This window comes from Anastrepha ludens, chromosome 2 (genome assembly GCF_028408465.1).
Source record: "Anastrepha ludens isolate Willacy chromosome 2, idAnaLude1.1, whole genome shotgun sequence".
NCBI lineage: Eukaryota > Metazoa > Arthropoda > Insecta > Diptera > Tephritidae > Anastrepha > Anastrepha ludens.
The window spans coordinates 59,825,242-59,851,146 of record NC_071498.1 but is presented as its reverse complement, the minus strand read 5'-3'; positions in this window follow the sequence as shown (position 1 = coordinate 59,851,146).

Sequence of the window (25,905 nt, the reverse complement as noted above, 5' to 3'; positions counted from 1 at the left end):
GCACCAAAGTGGTAAAGTTTTAGTGAATTTCAGACCATTAAAAAAAACAATTCTGCAGAAAATTAGCCCACAGAGGGACATTCGATGGTATATTCAAAGAATTTCGTGCTTTTCTCTTTTATGGGTTTAAATCTGCAAACTCAAAATTAAATTAAAAAATTCAGAACAGTCAATTGAGTCCATTAGTTTGCTAGAAATGAAGCAAACTTCACCCAAAACAATGCAGCTCTTGACTTCAATTTGTTTGTTAAATTAGATCTCGGCTAAGTAGGTGGACATTTTGTTATTCACCATTTATGAAATTGGTATTTAAGACATGAAAACAAAAAAGACATAATTTATTAATAAAAAAATTCTATAGGCAAACTCTTGACTTGGAGCCCCCAAGGAAGCCGCAAGAGAGGCCGACCCAGACTACATGGGGAAGATCGCTGCAAAAGGAAGTCGGTGAATTCGGGAAATCTTGGAACGCACTAAAATTGCCAGCCAAAAACAGAACCAGGGGGCGATAAAGGATTTGGTGATGATGATGAGTCACTGTAGCAACAAAACACCCTATTATTATTCATACTAACATATATATGTTAGACATATACAACAGAAAGCGCAGAATTTCTTTGCATATTTCAATATTTAGTTACTTGTAAAGGGTTTTTCAGTAAGAGCGCTTCAACTTTTGAACTTTTTTGAATAAAACGCAAACGGTTTGACTTTTTTAACTAATTTTTTTTTTTATTATCGAGTTTGAACATATACATTTAAGTATGAAATTCGATTTCTTTTGCATGACCACCGCGTGCACGTTTTACGAAGTCCAATGGTTGAACCCAATTTTCGACCACTCTTTTGCATAAATCGGCCGAAATTCCAGCAATTTCGCGTTCAATATTGGCTCTGAGCTCACAAATCGTCGCCGGCTTGTTACTGTAGACCAATGACTTCACATAATCCCAAAACGGGACGGCTTGTTAAATGGACCGTAAAATGGCCGTAATGCTCTTAAAGTAGCAGCAACAGAACGATTATTTTCATAAAAAATTTGCACGATTTGCAATCGTTGCTCAAGTGTGTAGCGATCTATGATGAAATGTATACTAATGAAGTTTACAAATGACAAGCGAAAAATAAAAAATATTGCGTCGTTCGCCCTCCCTATCGGAAAAAAGTTGAAGCCACCTATTGAACAACCCTATATAACGATTTTTTCTGAGAATGCCGCTAGTGAAATTTTTCTGCAAATAACTTTCTAAAACATTTCAACTCTCTAGCGACCACCCACTGCAATTTTATTTAGACTTAACACAAAAAGAACCTTGTAAAGACTTCTAGTTCTCGGTAGAGAGCTAGGCAACCAGTGCTGTTCTAAAAGTGACTAGTTTCTCACAAGTTTGGAATTAGACCGATTTACTGCAGTACAAATGCGTACGTGAAGATACTTAAAATCTCACTCTTATAATAAATTCTGCTGCTACTCTACTTGTGTATTTAGTTATGCCACAAATCATTGCTGCAACGTTGGTAGCTACGACTACTGCACTTCATTTAAATGCTTTGTTGCAACATTAACTATGCCGAGTAGCTGTGTTGCAGGCAGCACTTCAGCAGTGGCACTAACGTTAATACGCAAGTAGAATACGTGCGTATGTACAAACTTAGTTATTTATTTTTGCAAATGCAAATGACTACTGCAACTGGCGTTCGTAAATTAAGGGAAATGAATAAATGACTCGAAAGCATGAACAAATTACAGAGAAACATAAATTTATAATTATTGAAGGTACAAACATATGAGTTATAAATAAAAATGGTAGAAAATAAAAATATTAGAAAATAGAAAAAGTTGTTACTTGTTGACTGGATTAACTCCGAATATTGTGGGATGCTTTCGGCCATCATTTTCACGTTTCTTCTCTTGAGCGGAGGGGGAAGGAAGATCCATAGAAACATATTTAGGTGCACAGAACGATTAAAGCGATAAGGGTGGCTACTACCACTTAAATAAAAATCCCCTAAATCATTCTCTTCACAGTTACGACAATCAAGCTGCCAGTTTCCTCCAATACACAGGATCAGAATATCGTCGTATTTTTTTTATTCTCTGATATTATTAAATATACTTTTCGATGGCATTTTTAAGAAGAACTAAAGAACTAAAAAAAAAGAAAAAAAATCTCCTTCTACGTATTATTGCTCGTACTCGGAGCACAAGACCGAAACGAAGGCTATCCAACGATTTCTGTCAGCTGTTATAGGTCTAGTTTCCTTCCAGGTGGCGGTGGCAGAGCTTTTATTTAGAATTGTGCGCATCCAAGTTTTTCGTGGGCGTCCGCTGCGCCAGCTCCTTTCTACGTCCCATTGGAAAGCCATTTTGGCGAAAGACTGCCGTAACTCAATCAAATTGAAAGAGGACTTTAAATTTATAGATATATTAATTCTAAAAAAATATATGCCTTTTAAGTCAGTAGCAGAGTCATTTAACCATCTGGGAATTATGCGATATCTGCCTGAAGCTATTCGCCATAAAGAACCTCACATGTGGCCAGAAAGTTCTCCGATTTTCCGCTGCAATAATGCGATGTCTCGTCTTCAAAACTTATTGAAATGAAAATTGCCTCTTTCAGTTCCAAAACCATCTTCTTCACCTGACTTAGCTTCGTGTGTGTTCTTACTATTCACATGGATGACCAGATAAGAATGATTGGAAAAAATTTAAATAAACAACAACATTGTGAATTGAATTGAATTGAATAGATATGAAATTGACTCTAGATAGAGCAACCAAAATAAAGCAATAAAAGTTGGTGCAACCATTGAAGCCAAAAAGTGTAACAACATCAGCAATCATTAAGAAAGTGTACGAGTAGGATATTGCTTTTGATAATCCATGTTTGGCTAAGTCCATGTTTGTCAAATCTATCGCCATGACCTTAGATTGCACAGGAGCTGGTTGTTCAGCTCCAAAAGCGATGAAGTCAGAATGATCCGCAAAAAAGTTTAAGATACTAGTTTTTTGGGATGCGATTTTAATAATTGATTTTCTTCAGAAATGTAAATGTTATTGAAACCTTTTTGATAAGTTTAATGCAAAAAAAAGTTCAGAAAGACCTGATTTGCATTACTTGCTTTCAATACTTTTCAACCATCCTATTGGCTTGCTATTCTTTCATAATGTTTTCTAAAGGCAAAACACACTAGTAAGTGTATGTTCATTTCTGTACAAAATAGTGGAGAAGTACAAGTTTGACCGGTTAAAAATTCTCGATTATTTATTATTTTAATATTTTTCCCTTCAACTCCTATTGGAGCATAGGACGTCAACTACGCCTCTTTGCGCCACGGTTTGACACAGCTTTGAGCTATGTATCCCAGTTTATTCCATGAAAAACCAAGACAGCTTATTTCAGCTTTGTTGAGTGTCTCCAGGGTGGTACCTGGCCTATCCACTCCTCGGCCGGCTTGTAGAATCCCTGTAATCTCTCCGCTAATTTTTAGGGGTGTGGAGATTCCTTTGAAAGAGACTATCAAGTACTTAGGACTCATATTAGACAGGAAACTCACGTGGAAACCTAAAAAGGGTGGTTAAATTTTAAGGCCCGATATTTGATTTTACATTTTTCAATCCCAGATTAACTCAATTTGAACCGTGGAAAGATACATAATCGAGCAATGCGTCAAAGTTATTTAGGCATATTATGAAAACGGCCGTTCAAATCAAAATGCATATCGCGCACTTAGTGGTTTTCTCCGTCATTTTAATCTATCGTGAGATGATAACGAACTTTTTATGGCCCGAATTTGAAGATATGGATGTGGGAGATATGTGGTTTCAACAGGACGGTGCCACTTGTCACACAGCTAACGAAACAATGGCGCGGCGGCCATTTTACCGATATTTTGTTCTATACGTAATTGAGCCATACCAGTATTATCATGAAGAAAAGTGACAATAATTTCCTAAAAAAAATATATTTTATTCAAAACCCCTTTACTTGCAAAACAGCGATCGGTATTAAATGGGGACTACCACCTCGTATTACACATTGGCTCTATACTTCTGTAGTTAAGCCAATTTTAATATATGGAATACTTGCATGGTGGCCATCTGCTCAAAAGGCGAGTTACGCTAAAATCATGAGTAAGGTCCAAAGAACAACTTCTTTATGCATCTTTGGCGCTTTAAGGACTACTCCAAACAAAGCGCTGGAAGTGCTAATCAATTAACCTGCCCTAAATCTGGTAGGGAAACACGTGGCCGCCGCCTCGGTGCGCAGACTCAAAAGTATAGCGTTATGGAAAGACCGGTGGTTTGGCCACGCTTCTATTTTGCACTCTCTGGATAGTCACAAACAAGAAATAGACTACTCTATCCCTAGACTCACCTTTGAAAGGCTCTTCAAGACGAGTATAACGTTAAGAAGGGAGTGGCCGACACCAAGGCCATGGAGAAGGGGGGAATTAAATGTTTATACAGATTCAGGTTTCCAGCTAGACTATAAGGTTGGCTATGGAGTTTTCTCGAAGGAATTAGGACTGGAACTATCCGTTCGACTACCAGACTACTGCAGCGTCTATCAGGCTGAGATTCCAGCTATAAAAGAAGTGGCTACATATCTAAATACGCACGCCGTAACAAAAACGACTATAAATATATTCTCGGAAAGCCAAGCGGCCATCAAATCAATAAATGCGATTATACTCAGATCGAAGGTTACACAGGAATGCCGGACAACCCTAAATGATATTAGTGTCGTATTCAAGATCAGCCTTGTTTGCGTTCCGGGGACACAGAGATATTGAGAGAAACTGTAAAGCTGATGAGCAGCCAGAAAAGGTACTGCTCTTCACCTGCTCAGCGATAAAAATACCATTGGAATACCCATGGCCACAAGTAAACTAATAATAAAAAACAACATTATCCAAGAGAGATGAAGATACATGTGTAACAGCTAGGCTACTAAGGCCGCAAATAAACAAGAAAAGGGCAAATGAATTGCTTAGTCTCTCAAGAGACAATGTCTCGAAGGACGTGGCTTGTTTAACCGGCCAATGGCTATTTGGCAGGCATTCCTCAACACTAGGAGTTTTCTCCCATGAATATTGTAGAAGTTGTAGAGACGAGGAAGAGGAAGAAACAGTTGAGCACTTTCTTTGCAATTGGCCAGCCCTAGCTAAAATCAGAGCAGGTTGTGTAGGTAATAACTTTTTTAATTCTCTTACAGAGCTGTCTGGCTGGGGTTGGGATGAACTCTACGTTTTATAAGAACCACAAAATAGTTCCACGAAGGAAGGTAAATGGGGTTCCCGTGCAGCACAGTGGTATGAGAATGAACCTGTAGGGTCTAAGTGAGTTGGTCGTGCAGGCCGACTACCGCCATAACCTACCCCTAACCTGGACAGTAATTATGCACGGGGCCAAAAAACTCCCAAATCACGGCGCAAGCAGCGGTGACAAACGTTTGCAGGTGGCTTGTGATTGCCGCAGTCACTTTCCTTGTGGTACAACCAGCTCAGATTTAACATTAGTGTTAAGTACGCACAATTTGGTATGAAAGCTGATACGGTTATTTTGCCACAAAGACGCGATGATGCCAAAATATGAAATATCTTTGCTAGTCCTACACTCAAGAACTACCTCAGAGTCCCCTTCGGATGTGACTATGCAACCAAGATAGCATAATTTTTCTACACTTTCAAACTTTTATACGGCCACTGCAATTGGTTCTGCTGTGACCTCATTGAGATGCAATGCATTCGCTTCGCTCGCATTGAGCTTGAGGCCAGTTCCTTGAAGCGTTTCCTGCATGGATAGCAAAGTTTAAAAGCTAGCAAGCAGATGTCACCCGCGTATGCCAGATAAATGAGAAACTCAATGCTATTCTGCTGGTTTTCATAACTGTAAGTAGCGCACATGATGTCCTCCATGAGAAGAATAAACATCATTGGACAGAATATCCATCCTTCTTGTACACCGTTCCGCATTTGAAAAGGTTCAGAAAGCAATTCTTTGTGTGAAACCTTAGTAGCTCTCCCTTATCAGAGCAATTCGCTTATGTGGGATACCTTGTCTTCGCAGAGCAGACTCGATGGGATTTGATAAAGTCTTCTTTGTACCAAAATTTAGTGGGTAATAAAACTGCGTACCCAAAGATGCTGACTAAAAAATTAACAGTTTTGACAAAAAAATTTTATTTAGAATTTTTGTAAATCTTTTACGAAATTTAATATTTTGATTAATTAGAGCTTTTTTATAAAATATGCTTTCATAAAAAAATAATTGAAATAAAAAAAAAAAACTTATTTTGAATTAGTTTTAAAGGTTTTTTTCGAAGATTTGGGGCTTTATTGTGAAAAAACGGTACAAAATATTTTATTTGAAGTATTGGCCATCGCTAGCTACAACTTTCTCCAAAATTCTGGCCGGTGCTTGGCTATCCATGACTCAACCCATATTTTGGTAGCCTCGTACGAGGAGAACCGCTGGTCCGCCAAATCGAGACTCATATGCCGGAACAAATGATAATCGGAGGGAGCTATGTCTGGACTATACGGCGGGTGGGGTAACACTTCCCAGCCAAGCGTTCCAAGGTATTTTTTGACAGGTTGAGCAACATGCGGCCGAGCGTTGTCATGTTGCAAAATAACCTTGTCGTGCCTTTTTACCGTTTCCGGCCGTCTTTCTTTCAATGCCCGGCTTAAACGCATCATTTGCAGTCGGTAACGATCCCCCGTGATTGTTTCGCTCGGTTGGAGCAGCTCAAAATATACGACGCCGACCTGATCCACCAAATGCAGAGCATGATTTTCTTGCCGTGAATATTCTGCTTGGCCGTCGACGTTGATGCGTGGCCGGGCAAACCCCATGATTTTTTGCGTTTTGGGTTATCGTAGTGGATCCATTTTTCGTCGCCAGTCACCACCCGATGCAAAAAACCCTTTCGATTTTGTCGCTCGATCAGCAATTCGCACGTAAAAAGTCGCCGTTCGACGTCGCGCAGCTTCAACTCGTACGGGACCCAATGCCCTTGCTTTTGGATCATTCCCATCGCTTTTAGACGCTTGTAAACGGTTGATTTATCAACGCCCAATGATTCAGCAAGCTCTTCTTGGGTTTGGCACGAGTCCTCGTTTACCAATTCCCCCAATTCCGCGTCCTCGAACTTTTTGGGCTGGCCAAGACGCTCCTTGTCTTCGGTGTGAAAATCACCACTTTTGAATCGTCGAAACCAGTACTCAAATGTTGAAATCGACGGAGTATGGTCTGGGTAGGCCTCCTGCAGCAATTCACGGGCTTGGGCTGTATTTTTTTTCAAATTGAAGCAGAAAAGCAAAGCTTCCCGCAAATTGCGTTTCGACGGCACGAAAGTTGACGTACTCGGAGCACGAAAACACTGCGTTGTTTATACTTCAGCGAAATGACAGATACTGATAAACAAAGCCTAGGGATGAGGCTTTGTCATGAATATAACATATATTCAGTATTGCCAACGCGATAAAGTGATAAATAGCGCCATCTGTGTGTCACCTTTGAAACTAATTCAACCTCCCAATAAATAGTTTTGTTAGTTTGCGTGTCTTTTATAGCCCTTTTTTGTTTCTTGTTAATGAAATTTTTATTTTTATTTTTTGTTCGCCATTTCGCTAAAACATTTGAATTTTGCATTTTACAACAACTTATGTAATTGCTGGTAGGTTGTTGCTTTTGACTTGGTTAATACAAATGGCTGGCGATTTGTCACGTCACTCCATTTGAATTTATCATTTTGGTCTGGCGTTGCTGCCAACATTCCGCAATTACTGTGAGCATACGAGCATATGAAGTCTATTTAATCTTCCGTCTGTGGGCCACTTTGCTTGCAACTACAAATATACTTACAAATCTAAGTCTTCCATCTGGGGTAACTCTGATGGAAAACTTTTTGATTAAGCGGGAAGAAGAATGGAGTAGTTTTCAAACGTATGTTAAATGAGTATAAATATTTTATTTTACTTTTCAATATTTATTCGCAATAACATTGCTGCTGTTTCAAGGGTTGACTGGCTGCTGCTACATAATTATTGAAGCTGTCACAATTTTGAAATTTCGTTAAGTTAAGAACTCTGATTGTATTTATGTATTTAAAAAACCGCGTAATAGCAGAAAGGTAAACAAATTAAGTCATAATCCCTGAGATTCATATAAAGTGAGCCACAAATAACCAAGTATGAGGAAGTTAGTAAAGGCTATAGGTTAGGTTGTGTTATACTGGCTGACCGAAGCCATGCAGACACCATTTTGTCCAATGCTGATATCAGATCAGAGTCTTATTTTTAGCGATGCGCGTACTGTTCGCTAATTTTAGGAGTCTTTTTAGTCTTTCAAAACTTAGAGCACCCAGGTAGCATATTCCAGTTTTCGAAAGAGCCGAACAGCAGCATAGGCGATGTTTCACGGTTTCTTTTTTAACCGGCTCATTACATTCCATCATTAAGTGTTAGATTTAGCTTGTAAGCATGTTTTACAGTTGCTTCTGTCGAACGATATAACCGATTCAGTACGCCTTTCATCGTATGCGCGTTTACACGTTTTGATCCCCTGAAAGTCTTGCGCCTTCTTTAGTTATTTCTTTCACTATCTCATTTCCTTCTAAGCCTTTATGCCCCGGAATCCAATAAACACAAAACCTGCGATTACAAGCGAGCTTGTTAATGACTTCCTTGACTACATAGATATTTTTGGATGATAGGCAATACGATTTGATAGCTTTTATAGGCTATTCACGTAGAAGTTTGTTGCGCAATTTATTGTAGTTTCTGTATATACAAGCCTTGCCGCTTATTTTATAGCAAAGACCTCAGCTTGAAACATCTTATACGAGTTAGGGAGCTTAAATTACTTTTTGATGCTTAATTCTGCTCAACCCTATCTACCATTTTTGATCCATTGGTAAATATTATGCATTGATGGTGCTATTTCTCGGAATCAAACCTCTGAGTCATCCATCGTTATCAGTAACGGTCTTTAGCGGTTCTCCAAAATTTGTAACTAGAACCATATAGTCTGAAGCGGTTCTATATAAATTTAGCTAAAGTATTTCAGATACAAATGATGGTTTTTTACTTATACAAATGGGTATAAAAGAAAAGAGTTGTACTTTTATATACTGTAACGAGAAGCTGAAAACCCACCCAATACCGAGCTAAAGTGAAAAAGAGAATGGGCGTTGGGGTGGCACGCAGTACCCTCAAGTGGAAACCAAGACAAGTCTGTTGATTCGTCAAACTCATCTCCCCACGGATCTACCGCCAAATATTACATTGTGGGGGGCAAAGGCGAATTAGTCGGCGCTCCTACGCTATAGTCTTTCGAGGGCCCTTAGTTTCTTCGTAGTTTCTGCTATGACATCTTCTGATGTCCATTTTTCCCTGCTTTAAAGCGTGTATTGCAAGAATGACTCAGGACCGTAATTTCCCCAAATATGCTGAAAAGCTTCATTCTAGAGCCATTGAATCAAGTACTATCGAAGAATACTGAGATCCGATTCGTGTTTGAACCGATAGAGGCAAGCCATGAATCAGCCATGCCCGGTTAATCCACTTCTTCCTTTTTCCTTTTTAGCCAGCTTCGTAAATTTTGCATGCAGCGATATGTCCAGCGGTCCTTCGTTGTGTTGCCCCATTGATATTGCCAAGTTTGGGTACTAGTTTCCCATGCTTCGAAGCGTTGCGTTTTACTCTCAACTAACATTGCAGCTTCGTTTAGCAGTTTGTCCACTGGATGCATTCCACCGATAACTAGCGCTGCTTTTTCTGACACAGTTTTGAAGGCGGAGCATACTCGAAGTGCACATAAACAATACAACAATACGCTGCCTGTATATAGCGGAGATATGACGAATATTGCGCAGCCAGATGCCAGTATTTGGCTCTTTACAACTCTTGCTAGAAGTCGGTGTCGCCGTTGCTTTGGCCGGCGCGCATTTAGCATTATCCGCGCTAATACTGCTACAGTCGCTGATGCTTTTTCGGTCGCATAATTCATGTATATTGAGCGTGATAGCCGATAACCTCTTGCCTATCATTATTCCTAGGTGTCACGACAGTGTTAACTTTAAAAACTTTACCGGTATCATTTTCGAAGAAGTATGTTCCATTGATCTCGCTAGCTCAAAAACAAACCAAACAGTCAAACGTTGTGGGTGCATCGTTTTTTCTTGACTGACGTGGGGATTTTAAGTACAAATGTGGCAGTTGTTGATTCAGATGGCCGATTATGTTGACCAAAGAAATACGCGAAATGCACCTTTTACCAAACGAAAATTTTCATGAAACGTTTGGATCACTTTTACGTAATTTCAATTGAGGTCCACTAGTTTGCGGCCCATGACTAAGTTTGGCAAAGCTTGTAGTACCAATCGTCTGAAAATAAAAAAAAAATTAACATGCCACAAATAATTTATATCTCATTATTGAATATGTAACTATTGAGTCAGCCTATACCAATGAAGAGATATGAGAATTCAGTGTTTTAAAATCTTTCGCATTGTAGATGGAACTTCTAAATTCTTTTTAGCAAACATTTGCTTCAACCTCTCTTCTTTACATCATTTATGAATCAAACGTAAATATCACTGAAGTCTGTTCAACAGTGGCCAAAAGAAATTAGAAGCTTAGTACTCGTATACTTAATTGGAGCGATTGGTGCGATAGTGTAATTTGCGAACATCCCGCTCCTCACATTTCGAGGAGTGACATCTGAATTCCGAGTGTACTAAAAATTATTAATAGGTCTATTTATAAGTTCGTGCGGTTTTACAACAGATGGCGTAACTTGATTATTATTCCATCGATCCACATTTCCAAACATTCATTGGAGAGCTACTGTCGTAAGGCACAAACGTCAGTATAAGTTTTTTATTTGAAGCGTAAACAACAATATTTTTACCACACTTGAAAATGTCGAATTTCGTGCCAAATAATGTGTTTTTGCGGGGAATTCTTCTTCATTATTTTAATATGAAGAAAAAAGCAGCCGAAAGTCATCGTATCTTGGTGGAAGTTTATGGTGAGCATGCTCTATCTGAGCGAACGTGCCAGAAGTGGTTTGCACGCTTTAAAAGTGGTGATTTTGGCTTGGAAGACGAAGAACGCGAGGGTGCGCCGCCAAAGTTCATGGATACCGAATTGGAGGAATTGCTCGATCAAGATCCGGCTCAAACGCAAGAAGAGGTTGCAAAAACTTTGGGAGTTGATCAATCAACCATTTCCAAACGTTTAAAAGCCATGGGAATGATCCGAAAGGTAGGCCATTGGGTGCCGTATGAATTGAAGCCAAGAGACGTTGAACGCCGTTTTATGGCATGCGAACAACTGCTTCAACGGCACAAAAGAAAGGGTTTTTTGCATCGAATTGTGACTGGCGATGAAAAGTGGGTCCATTACGACAATCCAAAACGTCGGGCAACGTATGGATACCCTGACCATGCTTCAACATCGACGTCGGCGCAGAATATTCATGGCCTGAAGGTTATGCTGTGTATCTGGTGGGACCAGCTGGGTGTTGTGTATTATGAGCTACTGAAACCGAATGAAACGATTACGGGGGATGTCTACCGACGACAATTGATGCGTTTGAGCCGAGCACTGCGAGAAAAACGGCCGCAATACGCCGATAGACACGACAAAGTTATTTTGCAACATGACAATGCTCGGCCACATGTTGCACAAGTGGTCAAAACATACTTAGAAACGCTCAAATGGGATGTCCTACCCCACCCGCCGTATAGTCCAGACCTTGCGCCATCCGATTACTATCTCTTCCGATCGATGCAACATGGCCTGGCTGACCTGCACTTCCGTAATTACGATGAAGTCAAAAAATGGATCGATTCGTGGATTGCGGCAAAACCGACCGAATTTTTCACAAAGGGAATCCGTGAATTGCCAGAAAGATGGGAAAAAGTAGTAGTAAGCGATGGACAATATTTTGAATATTAAATTTGTAACCATTTTACGTCAATAAAGTTTCAAATTTCGAAAAAAAACCGCACGAACTTATTCATAGTCCTATTAGTACTAAAAATAATCAGTACCACAAATTATTAATACTAAAAATAACCTGTTCCAAGAAGTTATCAGTACTAAAAACAATTAATTCTGAGAACGAGCAGTAGAAAAAATTGTTAGTACTGAAAAATCATTACTTAAAATTATTAGTACTAAAAAAGAAGTACTAAACTATTTAGTACTAAAAATATTGAGTACCAATTTGGAATAATCGCTAATAAAATCCAGTGAAAGACTAGTTACGGCACTGCCTATAAAATTCGCCATCAACTCCAGTTCAATGGAAGCTAACCTGAGAATTTCTCTGCAGGGTTGAAGTTAATTTCAGCATTCGCGTATACACAGTGAGGAAAAGTGTATTTTTGTATTACAATATAGTGCCCGCTGGCAGCGGGGACTGTTGTTGGTCTACTATTGCTTTCGCTGCTGATGTTGCTGTTGCAAGGCTTGTGGCTGACGGCGGACTAAAAATGGGCCTAATGGTTAGCGCGCACAAAGAAAACAATGGAATGCAATTATTAGGTGTTTGTGTGTGTGCGTGTGTATTTTGAAACTGTTAATGACTTGTAAAAATTGGATAAAAATGGTTTTTGCCATTGCTTCATGTCACTGTGGCTATTGCTGAAAAGAATTGGGAGCGCGCACATTTTCACTGTTATTGCTATTTTTCGATGAAACATTAGTGTGGATTATTTTTAATCATTGAAATAATTCGATTAATCTAACGTGAGGTGCAAAAAAATCGCCCAATTTGAGCAGTCTAGCGAAAACTGTATAAGTTCTAAAGCAAAACATTCTGATTTTCTGTCAATTTTTTTAATTTTACAGTTCAATGACTGCTTTAATTTAAAGTAAGAGCCAATTCTTTTTCCCCGTCTGGTCAGCTTTGAAAAAATCACAAAAAAATTGTTGCTTTATATAATAAAAAAAGAGCATTTTCGCCATTGTTTAATGTTTGCATTTTGCAAAAACAAAAAACTTTTTTTTGAGCACAAACATTTTTTGTCTCCTTTACTTTACTTTATTTGTTAGCTTGGCGTGCAAGACAAAAGGAAAACTCAAAAATCTCTTTTAATCCCGAAAGATGTGGAGTCCCATGGCAATCTTTCTTCACTTGGCGGCATTTTTATTTTTGGTTATCACATTAGCCTTAGGCTGAGCTTTTGATATTCGTTTGAGTTTGTCGGTATGCTATTTATGTCCACATTTTTTCTTTATGTCCGCTCTTGAAAAAATTTGTATGACAAGAAGTCCTACTGGTTTTAGTTCTCTATTCCGTACGATTATTTCACTTGCCCTTAATCCACCTTAAGAAATAAAGTTTTCAAATTGAAAGAAATGTCAAACAGAAAGCTGGAGGCTGCTGAATGGTAATTAAAAAATTCTGAAGATAAATAGGTGGACGTTACACCATTTTGGGTGTAATTTTTGGCAATCTCTTTCAATACGATATCGATAAAAATTGATTGAGTGCGCTATTTTCCATGTGACTATATTCTCAACCCTAGAAAGATAAGCCCTTTAGAGGTTGCGTTATAAGTAAATTTTATGACTGCATATTAATTTCTATAACTGCTTAAAAAATGTAAAAATTGAAGCCTTCCAAGTCTGAAATTTTATTTTAAATTTTGTTAAGCCAGATTCTGGCAAATTATTCTAATAGAATAATATAATAATAATAGAATAGAATAAATTAATATAAAATTTAATAAATAAAATGGAATTAGTATTAAGTAGCTAATAAAATATTGTTTGAAAATTTATTAAATGGATAAATATGTAAATGGAAATTATATTTAATATTAAGTTAGTTCCTATATAAGTATATGCAAGGTGGGCCAAATAATACCTACTAATGTTAAGCACAAATATCTTTTTTATTTTTTGACATATTTATTTTTCTCTTTTGTAGGTTATAATTGATTGGAAATTTATTATGGAACCCTACCGCAAGACCACCAACAACGTCTACAATACGCTATTCATTTTACACAATTAGCCACACAAATTGATTTTTTAAATAATGTTTTGATGTCGGATGAAGCGCATTTCCATTTAAATGGTTATGTCAACAAAAAAAAATGTAGATTATGGGCTCTGAAAATCCAAGGGCAACACACCAACATTAGTTGCACGAATCTAAATGTACGGTTTGGTGCGGTGTTATGGCCACTAGAGTTATAGGTCCATATTTCTTCGAAAATGAGGATGAAACGCTGGAATCGATTTCTGGAGCTTCTTACAGAACACTGATTGAAAACATTTTGCGGCCAATGGCGGAGCAGTATCCTAATGTGTGGTTTCAACAAGATGGAGCAACTGCGCATACTGCTAGGCAAACTATGGGCCTGCTGCGGGAAATTTTTGGCTAACGTTTGATTTCCAAAAATTCAGATTTCCCTTGGCCACCTCGTTCGCCAGATTTTACTGCTATTTGTGTTTAACATTAGTAGGTCTTATTTGGCCCAACCTGCACATTCATTACTGTATCTCGCTTTCGCTACCCTCTTTTCCTTTCTCTATTTACTTTCGATCATTGACTCTATTTCTACAGCTATAATTTCCGTTCTTCTTATTTCTATTTACTTAACTACATACTCTCTCTAACTCTCCACGTACTGTTCTTCTCTTTCCGCTATTTCTTTTATCTTAGTTTTATGAAGTAATATAAGGGTTAAACATAATAAATAATGTAACTTTTGAATTTTTAATCGGGCGTGTAAGGTGTTATTTTTTTGAATTCGAATCCACAGGCAATATAAAATTCGCGCTTTCCCCTAAGTAAAGTTTTATAAAAATGTATCTTCAGAAATTACTGAAGATTTTTCAGATTTATTTTTAAGTTATTAGAGCAGTTATTACAAGTCTAGCACGATTTCCATATCAATGAAGTTGGAAATATCAATAAACCTTTTTTGATATGAAGGCGCCGCTGGGGTTTTGGTTAAAATAAACTCGTAAAATTTAAAAGTTTTCCCCGCTAGTGTTAAGATTCAATTACCACAATAATTATTTAAATTTTTCTGGTTTTCTGTTGAATTACAGCAATAGCCATCTGAACGATTTTGGTTGAGCTAAACAAAGCGCCTTTCTTCCTCGTCCTTCCTCGAGTTAACCGGCGAAAATAAAAAGCAAAAAATGTGGCAGGTCTTACTCTTCCTCTTCCACCTGCTCACACTCCGTCGAATACTTTCAGAGATAGAAGAGAATTTTTTTCCTTTTATGTGACATAATCTAGCCCATCTTATTGTATGCTTGTTGAATAGTTTTCTTCGCTATTATACATTATACTGCTTCTTAAATTTCTCGCTGAAAGAGAAGTGTCCTTGGTCCAATTCGGCGCCGTCTCTCTTGCTACCTTAGACGCTTAAATGACAGATCAACAACTGTGCTGATGATGTACCCGTTCTATATCTATACAGTGAACCATTCCTGCAGCACTTGAAGGAGGCTAAGCTGCCTCTTGGACTCGTCAGTAGAAATATTCATAATTTGACTGACGATATTCAGGATTGTACTTCACATACACTGGACCTCTCAATAAATAGATATGCCGCAAACAAGATCCATCGGAAGCCCCTCAACACCTTTATGAACTCTCGCTCACCGAATTTCGTTATCGGACTCCAACCACTACCCACCTTGTGAGATCTGCTTTACATTCGCACAGTTATGTTTCGGATACTCCAGCAGGTTTAACCACTACCCACCCAGAATCGACCGAGATATAAAGGTATCCCGCACGACACTAATTTTTGCAAAAGGCGTCGTACGTCAATCAAATTTAACACTAATGAATTGGACAGCTGCATCGTACAAACAGACAAGCAATGGAGCGCGTAAAGGTCAAAATAAAGATTTCCATCACTCAAAATCGGTTCAGTTTTTACAATACTTAATAAAATAATTATTCAAAAAAATTTAATGACTAGTTTTGCGCCATTTTGAATGTCTACTTTTTTAAAATATTAGTTCAAGGGTCCGATTTTTTTATATTTTTAATTGAAGGAAAAGCCAACCAATAAAAATCATCAATAAAATTGTACCCAAGCCCTGACAGTTGAAAATGGCTGCTTGATAAGTTTTAAATTTACGATTTTCCACAAAAGGTTTTCTACTTTATATCAATATAAGAAATCATTTCGAAATTATTCTGCAAATTTATTTCAAAACTAATACCCCTTTTTATCTATCTCTGTGTAAAATATGTGTAAATCTCTATGTATGTGTGAATATAAATAAATATGTTCTGTTTTGTTAGTTTTAGTATTTCTTATTTGTTATTTGGCGCATGACTTGATACGCAATGATTGGTGCCGATATGAAAGAGTGACGTTTTATTAAAAAGTTGTTGCAGCTCAAATGGTGCATCATATTTTGTTTTGAAATTATTTTACTTGCAGATATACATATCTATGTACATACATGCATACGTGCACACACACAAATTTAAGTATATATTCCGAAATGTTGCAAGTATTCGGTAAACAAGCAAAAGTTTGATGAGGCAGCCAAAGTTGCAATAGTTCAATTGAGAGCTTAGTGGTTTGAACGCCTGACATCGCCCAACTGAGAGTGGTGTGTTGCAACAGACGTGCGGAATGTCATACATATATATGGACGCGTTTTTTAGCACTCCCTTTCTCGTTACACTTTATAAAGTCTGGTTGCTCTTCGTTTCACATTTAATAGTCCGCACACTTTTTCAGTAGACACTAAGAACTGCACTGCGATATTGCAACATTTTCACGCACCTTTCTAGAAACCGTAAAAGCACTCGTGAATATTAGTTTACACCCTCTTGTGTGCCGCTTAATTTTACATAAATCAATCAATTCAATAGCGACATACTATTAATATTTTAGCAGCAACCCATACCTGTTTGCTCCTGCAACTTCTATATTTAACATCCTTAGAAAGACACCGGGGCAGAGTATCGCGAGAGTGAGCAAAAATCGGGTAAAATCAATTACAGAAACTCGAACCGTTCCAAATTGTTGAAATCCAATTTATTCGAAAAAATTTTAGAGAACGGCTAGGAATGAAGTGATTTCTGCTTTAGAATTTTTTGGAAGTACTTTTTTCTGTCTTATCTGAACAATTTGCGAAAATGTAAAGAATAATAGGCTAGACTACGCTTTTTCTTCACACTGCTTTTTCACACTGCAGTAATTTTTTCATGACTATTAAAAATAAGTAAATAATCGGCGGGTACACTTCTGAGAGCTGTTTGGTCGAGCTCCTCCTCCCACTTGTGGTGTGCGTCTTGATGTTGTTAAACAAATTGAATGGCACCTACAGTTTTAAGCAGCCTACGAACGGACCATGGTTTTTATGGGGACCTTTTTCATGGCAGAAATAAACTCGCAGATTCCCCACTGTCTGCTGGGGGGGGGGGTGACCGCTCTTTGATGTTCATGACCGGAGATCGTAGTCCCAAATGGTTGTGGTGCACCAACCCATTCGGTGATGCACCAACCTATGGCGGCCGCCTGTTTTTTTATGACTATTTCGACAAAATGCCACTCTTAGGTGCGAAATGTCATAACTCGAACCGAAATCTAACTTAGCTTCTTATAACTCTTGAAAATTATTATTATTAAATAAATAAAAGCACAAATTCTATTCTACAGACTACTAGTTTAAATTGCTCTTTGAAAATAAGTAAAGATTTTGTACGTTGCTGCCTCACTACTTCGGAAGCTGAAAACGAAGCTGGGTTGTTGTGCCGCATAAAAATTTCTCTTAAATATTTAAGGAATTCTGCCGTATTGACATTCCTTGATCGAAAATATATAAATCCGGGTCGTTTCGGTAAACGTCTTTGGCATATTGAAAGCCCGTGCTTGGGTGACTTTCGTATTTCCACTCTCAGATGGCGGAAGAACTTTTATCGTTGTCAAATTGCTCTTGGGCGACCAAAACTTGATCATATCACAAGCTAAGAGATCCGTGGATTATGTACATTCAGGGCATCTGGAAATGGCGCCTAAGATGACGGAAATTACAGCAAAAGCATGTGAAGAGAATGAGTGCCGACCTCGTAGCAAGACTCGCTGTATAGAGTCCACCAATCTCCAATAGACCACCTGGAAGGCCACTGAAACGATGGCATGAGTTTTGGACGTCTGAGTCGCAAAATTACTTAATTGCATATGTATTGAATTGTTTATGATTAAATGTTGAGTATAATTGTAACAATTTTGTATATAAATTTCTACCCTTCTCGTTGTAAATAACATTTAATCTAACTTTAAATAAAGTAGAAGAAGACGAAAAACTGCTCTTAATCCCAGAAGAGGGTTTACTTTTCGCAATTTCTGTAGTAAATCTTAGCATCCACATGACGGATTACCCTTTATACGATTGCACTTGAGGTTCCCTCATCTACGAGTTGCTCACACCTTCTCCCTACAAAGCATGCCAAAAAATTGCAAAGCATTTCTTCTGTAGGACCTTTTCTCGGGAAGTCAGATAAGATTGATTGTACTCTCAAAAATCCATTTGGCTTCCCTATACTCTACTGCCTAGATTCGTGAGTTTTATAAAGGCTCTGAGCTACTGTTACTGCTTTAGCTACATTCGATCGCTCAGCATCATCCACTCTCAAATTTAGCTAACGCAATGAGAGTCACTTCTACCAAAAGTACGGCTCGCCACTTGGGAAGTAACATCTGGCTGTGTTGTCTAGCCACTGTTTGGTTCAGTCGCGCACCCATCAGCCATTCAATCCAGAGGTAAACACCTGCTGCTACTCCATCAAGCCTACTGTTATCCAATGTGGAGCAACCTTTGACTAGGGACCTGCCCGATTGAATAAACCGTCACTTCAGGGCTTTCTTTATCGGATACCTGCTGGTGTCCACACACTATTTGCTATCTACATATGTAACGTTTCATGGACGCAGAAGCTTGGAAAATAACACAATCCGATGAGGAGTATTTGAGAGAAAGATTCTGCGCAAGATTTTTGGATCTTTGCACGTTGGTGATCGTGATTATCGCAGACTTTATGACGGCTTTATGACGTAGACAGCGCATCGAATAAAGTTACAGCGGCTACGTTGGCTGGGTTATGTCGTCCGAATGGATACAAATGCTCCGGTTCTGAAAGTATTCGATGCGGTTCAAGCTGGTAGTATCAGAGGAAGAGTAAGGCCTCCTCTACGTTGGAAAGATCAGGTGGAGAAGGACTTGGTTTCAGTTGGTGTTTTCACTGGCGCCGGTTAGCACGAAAAAGAAACTCGGCCAAAATCGCGTAAGCGGCTATCGCGCCAATCAAGAAGAAGACGATGTTTAATCTCATTAGTTTCTCATTAACAGTTAGGATCACATAATGCTTACGAGCTATTAAGTCATTTGCTGATCCTAGCAGTGCCAGCTCATCGGCTACCTCATTGCCTTCGAAATCACAACATACAAGTAACCAGGACTGTGTACACGTCAATAAAGACGGTTGCTCAGCAGTTGATATATTTAACCGAATATCCAAATACCGTGCAGTGTTTTGCATGTTGGATAAGGTGTGGAGGTCATCAGATATATCTAGGCACACGAAACCCAGGAGTCCAATGCCAAGTCAGTTGAATTAACGCGAAACTTGGAACGCGTCTGTGCGTGACATACATGACCTTCAAACTTTTATCAACCGCAGCCATCATAGGATCATGCGCATTTTTTGACCTTACACTGTCTCCAACAGCACTATCTGGGCTATGAGAAAACAAACGCTTGTCCACCTTGAAATTCGGCGGTGGAAAGTGAAATGGATTGGTCATACTCTACGGTAACCCAATGGAGACATCATCAAAGCAGCTTTAGGCTGGAACTTAAAAGGAAGTTGTAGATAAGGCAGATCAACGAACACGTGGAGGCGACTAGTCGAGGCAGAAGCGCTACAAGCAGTCCGCCCTTGTCGGTAAGTAAAATTCCTAGCTTTAAACAAGTATAATATTAAATTGTTTATTGAGGCCTTATGCTCCACATAGGAACGGCGGAAATATATACATATACAACACATGGGCTGAAAAGTCCCAGGCCTAACAAAGAAAACACGATTTATAGATTTTGATGAACAATTTTGACTATAAATGTTTTGTAGAAGAAACGGATTTCTCCAGCATGGAGCCAGAAAAGAGCCTTTAATTAAAAAATAATTCCACCAAATTCATTTACAGATAGAAGGATATAGTTGAGTCCATCCGAGCAAGTACACCAGCACCGCATTTACAAATGCTGTTTTTATTGATAGTATGATCGGGAGGCAACACAACCATTCGATTTTAGTAGTAACTATAGAAATACCACACGAATGGACTACAGAAATCTTCTTCAAAATACTTGGTTAAGAAGTTTATTAAGAAAAGACTCGTCAGATATTCGCTGTCACTGCTTTTCCGAGTTTCCCTCTACATTTAAAAAAATAAAGTGGAGTGTAAAGTTTACGTCGATTCTGTGATGTAAAACGACCCAAATTTTGAAGTTTAGTAGTAAGACGGTAGTTGGGACTCTCTTCTTCTTAATTGGCGCTATAACCGCTTACGCGATTTTGGCCGAGTTTAGCAAAGCGCGCCAGTCGTTTCTTTCTCGTGCTAACCGGCGCCAGTTGGACACACCAAGTGAAGCCAAGTCCTTCTCCACCTGATCTTTCCAACGCAGAGGAGGCCGCCCCCTTCCTCTGCTACCACCAGCTGGTACCGCATCGAATACTTTCAAAGCCGGAGCGTTTGTATCCATTCGGACGACATGACCCAGCCAACGTAGCCGCTGGATCTTTATTCGCTGCGCTATGTCTATGGTAGTTGGGACACTGAAATGTATTATCATTCTGTAAGATCATCCTTGGACCTTATCAGTGTGGCTTCAGACCTGGAAAGTCTACCATCGACCAAATATTCACAATAAGCCAAATCTTGGAAAAGACCCATGAAAGGAGAATCGACACACACCATCTTTTCGTCGACTTCAAAGCTGCATTCGACAGTACGGAAAGGAGTTACCTGTATGCCGCGATGTCTGAATTTAGTATGCCCGCAAAACTAATACGGCTATGTAAGATGACGTTGCTCAACACCAGCAACGCCGTCAGAACTAGGAAGGACCTCTCCGAGCCGTTTGATACCAAACGAGGTTTCAGACAGGGTGACTCGCTGTCGTGTGACTTCTTTAACCTGATGTTGGAGAGAATCGTACGAGTCACAGAACTGAATCGCTCAGGCACAATATTTTATAAGAGCGTACAATTGCTGGCGTATGCAGATGATATTGACATCATCGGATTTAACAACCGCGCTGTTAGTTCTGCCTTCTCCAAACGGGATAAGGAGGCAAAGCGAATGGGTCTAGTGGTGAACGAGGGCAAAACGAAGTACCTCCTGTCTTCAAACAAACAGTCGGCGCACTCGCGTATCGGCACCCACGTCACTGTTGACCGTTATAATTTTGAGGTTATAAAAGACTTTGTTTATTTAGAATATCCAACGTAGAATCTCTCTTGCCAACAAGTCCTACTTCGGACTAATTAGGCAAGTAAGTAGCTGAGCAGTAAAGTCCTCTCTTGACGAACAAAACTATCACTCTACAATAGTCTAATGTATGGCGCAGATGCTTGGACGATGACAACATCCGATGAAGCGACGCTTGGAGTGTTCGAGAGAAAGATTCTGCGTAAGATTTTTGGACCTTTGCACGTTGGCAACGGTGAATATCGCAGACGATGGAACGATGAGCTGTATGAGCTTTACGACGACATATACATAGCGCACCAAATAAAGATCCAACGGCTACATTGGCTGGGTCATGTCATCCGAATGGATACACACGCTCCGGCTTTGAAAGTATTCGATGCGGTACCAGCTGGTGATAGCAGAGGAAGAGTAAGGCCTCCTCTGCGTTTGAAACATCAGGTGGAGAAGGACTTGGCTTCACTTGGTGTGTCCAATTGGCGCCGGTTAGCACGAGAAAGAAACGATTGGCGCGCTTTGTGAAACTCGGCCAGAATCGCGTAAGCGGTTATAGCGCCAATTAAGAAGAAGAAGAAGATCATCCTATTTATTTTCAGTTCATACCCTTCGTTAGACCAAAGATTTCTCTGCAGATCCACATGTCAGGTGTAGCTTTACCGTAGTAAGCGGAACAACAGATTTTTTATCCTGTCCAACGCTCTGGTATTTTGCAAAGTCAGCCCTCTACCTCTAGAGCAATTGAGTCATGTGTTAGGTTTATATTTTTCTCCAATCTTCTTCTCTGAGTTTTACATATACTAACGCACATCATTATTTCTATTTTTGACCACACCATACGTGCTATACGACACTGTGCACCGTTGCCTCGCCTAAAGTGTTTCACTTCTGTTGTTTGTTTTTCCAAGAGTTTCAAAAAGCTAAAGTTGTAGCTGCTATAGTAGCTTTACTGTTTTGTTTACTGCAATAATTGGAGTCATCTCTGTTGGCATACTTTGCCCCTATCATCGTTTCTTTTCCTACACACACTGAGAAGTTGCCAATTCTCTAACAGCAACTGACAACATGAAGTGACATCAAAAACGTCTACTAGCAAATACTCCCCTTCTTTGCCTTATTCAACGGATTTTCATGCCATCTTTTTGGCGGAATTCGCCAAGTTAAACGCTGCTTACTTCAATATGTTGCAACTCACGAAATTTCTTGGTTTTTTCAGTGGCGCAACTTTTTTGTAAAATTTGTCAATTTCGTTGACTGCCACATTTTTCGTGGCTACTCTATTTTCTTCCTCACTATTTATCTCTACATTTTATTCGAGGAAGAGTTAAAATATGCACCTTTCATGCCACGTCAAAATGTCAGAAGCGCATATGTAGCTGAAAGTTGTTTGATTAAATTAAATTCTTACATTTACTGTACGCTGTCTTTGAAGTGGTAATACTGGTATCTGCTTGCTGTTGATTGATAGTATTGGGGTGAGCCAAGTTACAGAGGTCGCTCCTACAAAGCAAAGAAAAAACTAGTCAAACGCCAAGAAAAAAATTCCCCTTTGCTTGTGGGTTAGAAATCCACTGTGTGATAGGTAAGAAATCCTCAATCCGCCAATTTTCAAGGCCTAACGATACAGAAGAATATTTGGAGAGAGAGCATTATTGTTAATATTTTTAGTTTGGTAAAAGCCTGTAATTTAAGGAGCTAATGCTAATTCACTTCGTTTCTTTCCAAGTAATCTCAGAAGTTAATATTAATTGTGACTCTAAGATTGACTGACTTATCTATTAGAATTAACTTTATGGAGCGATTCCATGTCAAGTGATCCAAGTATTTTGGACTTTTTGGACTAGGCTTGAATATAACAATAAGTTCATTCAGTTTTGTTGCGGAGGCAAAGTAGTTCGTAGTAAATATATTACTTTATATTTCAACTATGCATACTTGCAACCCAATACACAATTTTGTATTTCTCTTGTTATCGTTCTCAATAAAGTTAGCCGTTAATCAGTATTTGAGTTCCTCGGTTCTTTAAGTTTTTTCTTTCAGTCAATTTTGAAAAAAAATATTAATTTTGGGATTTATTCAAGTTGAAAATTTTAGCACACATTTTTTAAATTTAAAAGTTTTTGTAAATTTTTTCGATTTGTTTTCACTTATTTTTTAAAAACGATCCTAACAAAAAAAATGAAAACTTTTTCTGAAAAAAATTATTAATTTTTGTTTAAAATTATTGGAAGTGTGTTTTTTTTTGTTGGTAATTTTTGAGAAATTTACTCTCCATATTTTGTTCTTATGTTTTGTTTTAATGCTTGAGAAAATATTCAGCAACCCCTGCATGTTTCATAATAGCTTTTTATGGGAGAAATACTCTCAGAGGCTTACCATTGCCGGCCGAAGAGGGTCTGCTATTAAAAAAAACATAGAAACTTTCATGATCGCTGCTTCGATCCCAGCTACAACCGTATTTTAGTCACGCAATAACTTATTTGGTTTCAACTAAGATTGCGTTAGTTTGTCTGACTAACATTGAATCCACATATCTCAGAATTTCTTCATACAGGGAGTGTAGGCGATCTTCAGATGCTCCGTTTTGGGAGTTTTAGTGTGCTGTTGATTCTTTCGTGGCTTTCAAAAGGCTACTTGATGATGCAAAAAATGCGCCAAGGTACCTTCAGCATTACCTTTCTTTATATACCTTTCCGGTTTTACTTCCCACTAGTCCTAGTTGTCGGCTTTAACAACGGCCCTAACAACGATTGGCACGATTAGTTCTGCGGTTATCGTGCCAACTTAGAAGCAGCTAAGGCACATTAAACAGGTAGTAGCAGCAAGCAGAAGTGACAAGAACAGTGTGTATATTTTGTATTCGCATGTGGTCCCTAGAGTGCTAAAATCTTTTAACGAAATTTCGCAACCGAGAAACCAAGTAAATGTAAAAAAATCTATTCAGCTGTTCTATTGCTACTACCTGTTCAACGAGTCTTTGTTAAACTATTATTTTTCTTATTGAAAATTGTAAATTACATTTTTTTTTAAATGTTGTACTTTGAATGAAAAAAATAAGGAAAATAATATAACTAAAAAACATAGAATTTTGTCGATTATTTAATTAAAAAAAAAAATTTAAAAAAAATTAAATAAAATACATAAACGTTTATCAATTAAAAACAAAAGTTTTTTTAAATTTTTATCTTTTCTTACTAAAAAAAAATTTATACTTTTTTTACTTAACAAAAGCATTTTTTTTTATAAATTTTTCTACATTTTAATTTAAATAAAAAAATGATTAAAAAAGTTAACATAAAAGACATAAACTTTTGTCAACTAAAAATTTTGTATAAATGTTTATACATCCTTTATTTACAATTTTTTTTTAATTTTTATCCCCTTTTAATTTTAAACATTATTTTTATGCATTTTTATACGTTTCAATTTAAATAAAAAAATAATAATTATTAAATAAATTTAAATTAAAAACCTAAACTTTTGGCAAATAAAAGAAATCAATTTTTATAAATTTGTATATTTGTTTTACTTAAAAAAGCTGTTTTCTATAATTTTTACTAAATTTAAATTAAAAAAAAAGTAATTGGAAAAATTTAAATAAAAAACATCTACATTTCTCAATTAAATACAAATTGTTATACATTTTTTATGCTTTTTTTTTATAAATTTTTATACATCTTTTACATGAAAATTTTTTAAACTTTTTAATTAATTTTTTATATTTTTTAACTTAAATGTAAAAAAATTAGCATAAAAGACATAAACTTTTGTCAAATAAAATGTTTTTTATAAATGTTTACACATATTTTCTTTACAATCTTTTTTTTTTTAATTTTTATACTTTTTTTATACATACACTTTTGTCAATTAAAAGATATGTTTCTTTATACATTTCAATACCTTTTTTTGCTTAAGAAAACTGTTTTCTGCAAATTTTTATTCTACGTAATTTGAATGAAAAAAAGTAATTAGATTATTTAAATGAAAAACATATACATTTGTCAATAAAAAGCAAAAGTTTTTATAAATTTTTATACTTTTTTTTGTAAATTTGTATAATTCTTTTACTTAATATTTATACGTTATTTTATTTTTTTTAATATTTATACGTTATTTTACTTTTAAACACTTTTGTTTTTTAAATATTTTCTACAATACTTCTCAATTTAAATGAAAAAAAGTAAACAAATTTAAATAAAAACATAAAATTTGTCAATTAAAAGATTTTTTTTTATGAATTTCAATATCTTTTTTTACCTAAACACTTTTTTTAATTTTTATACAATATTTTTTAATTTAAGTAAAAAAATAGTAATTAAAAAAGTTTAAATAATAAAATAAACTTTTTCAATTAAAATAACATTTCTTTTCTATAACTTTTTATACTTTTTTATATTACTTT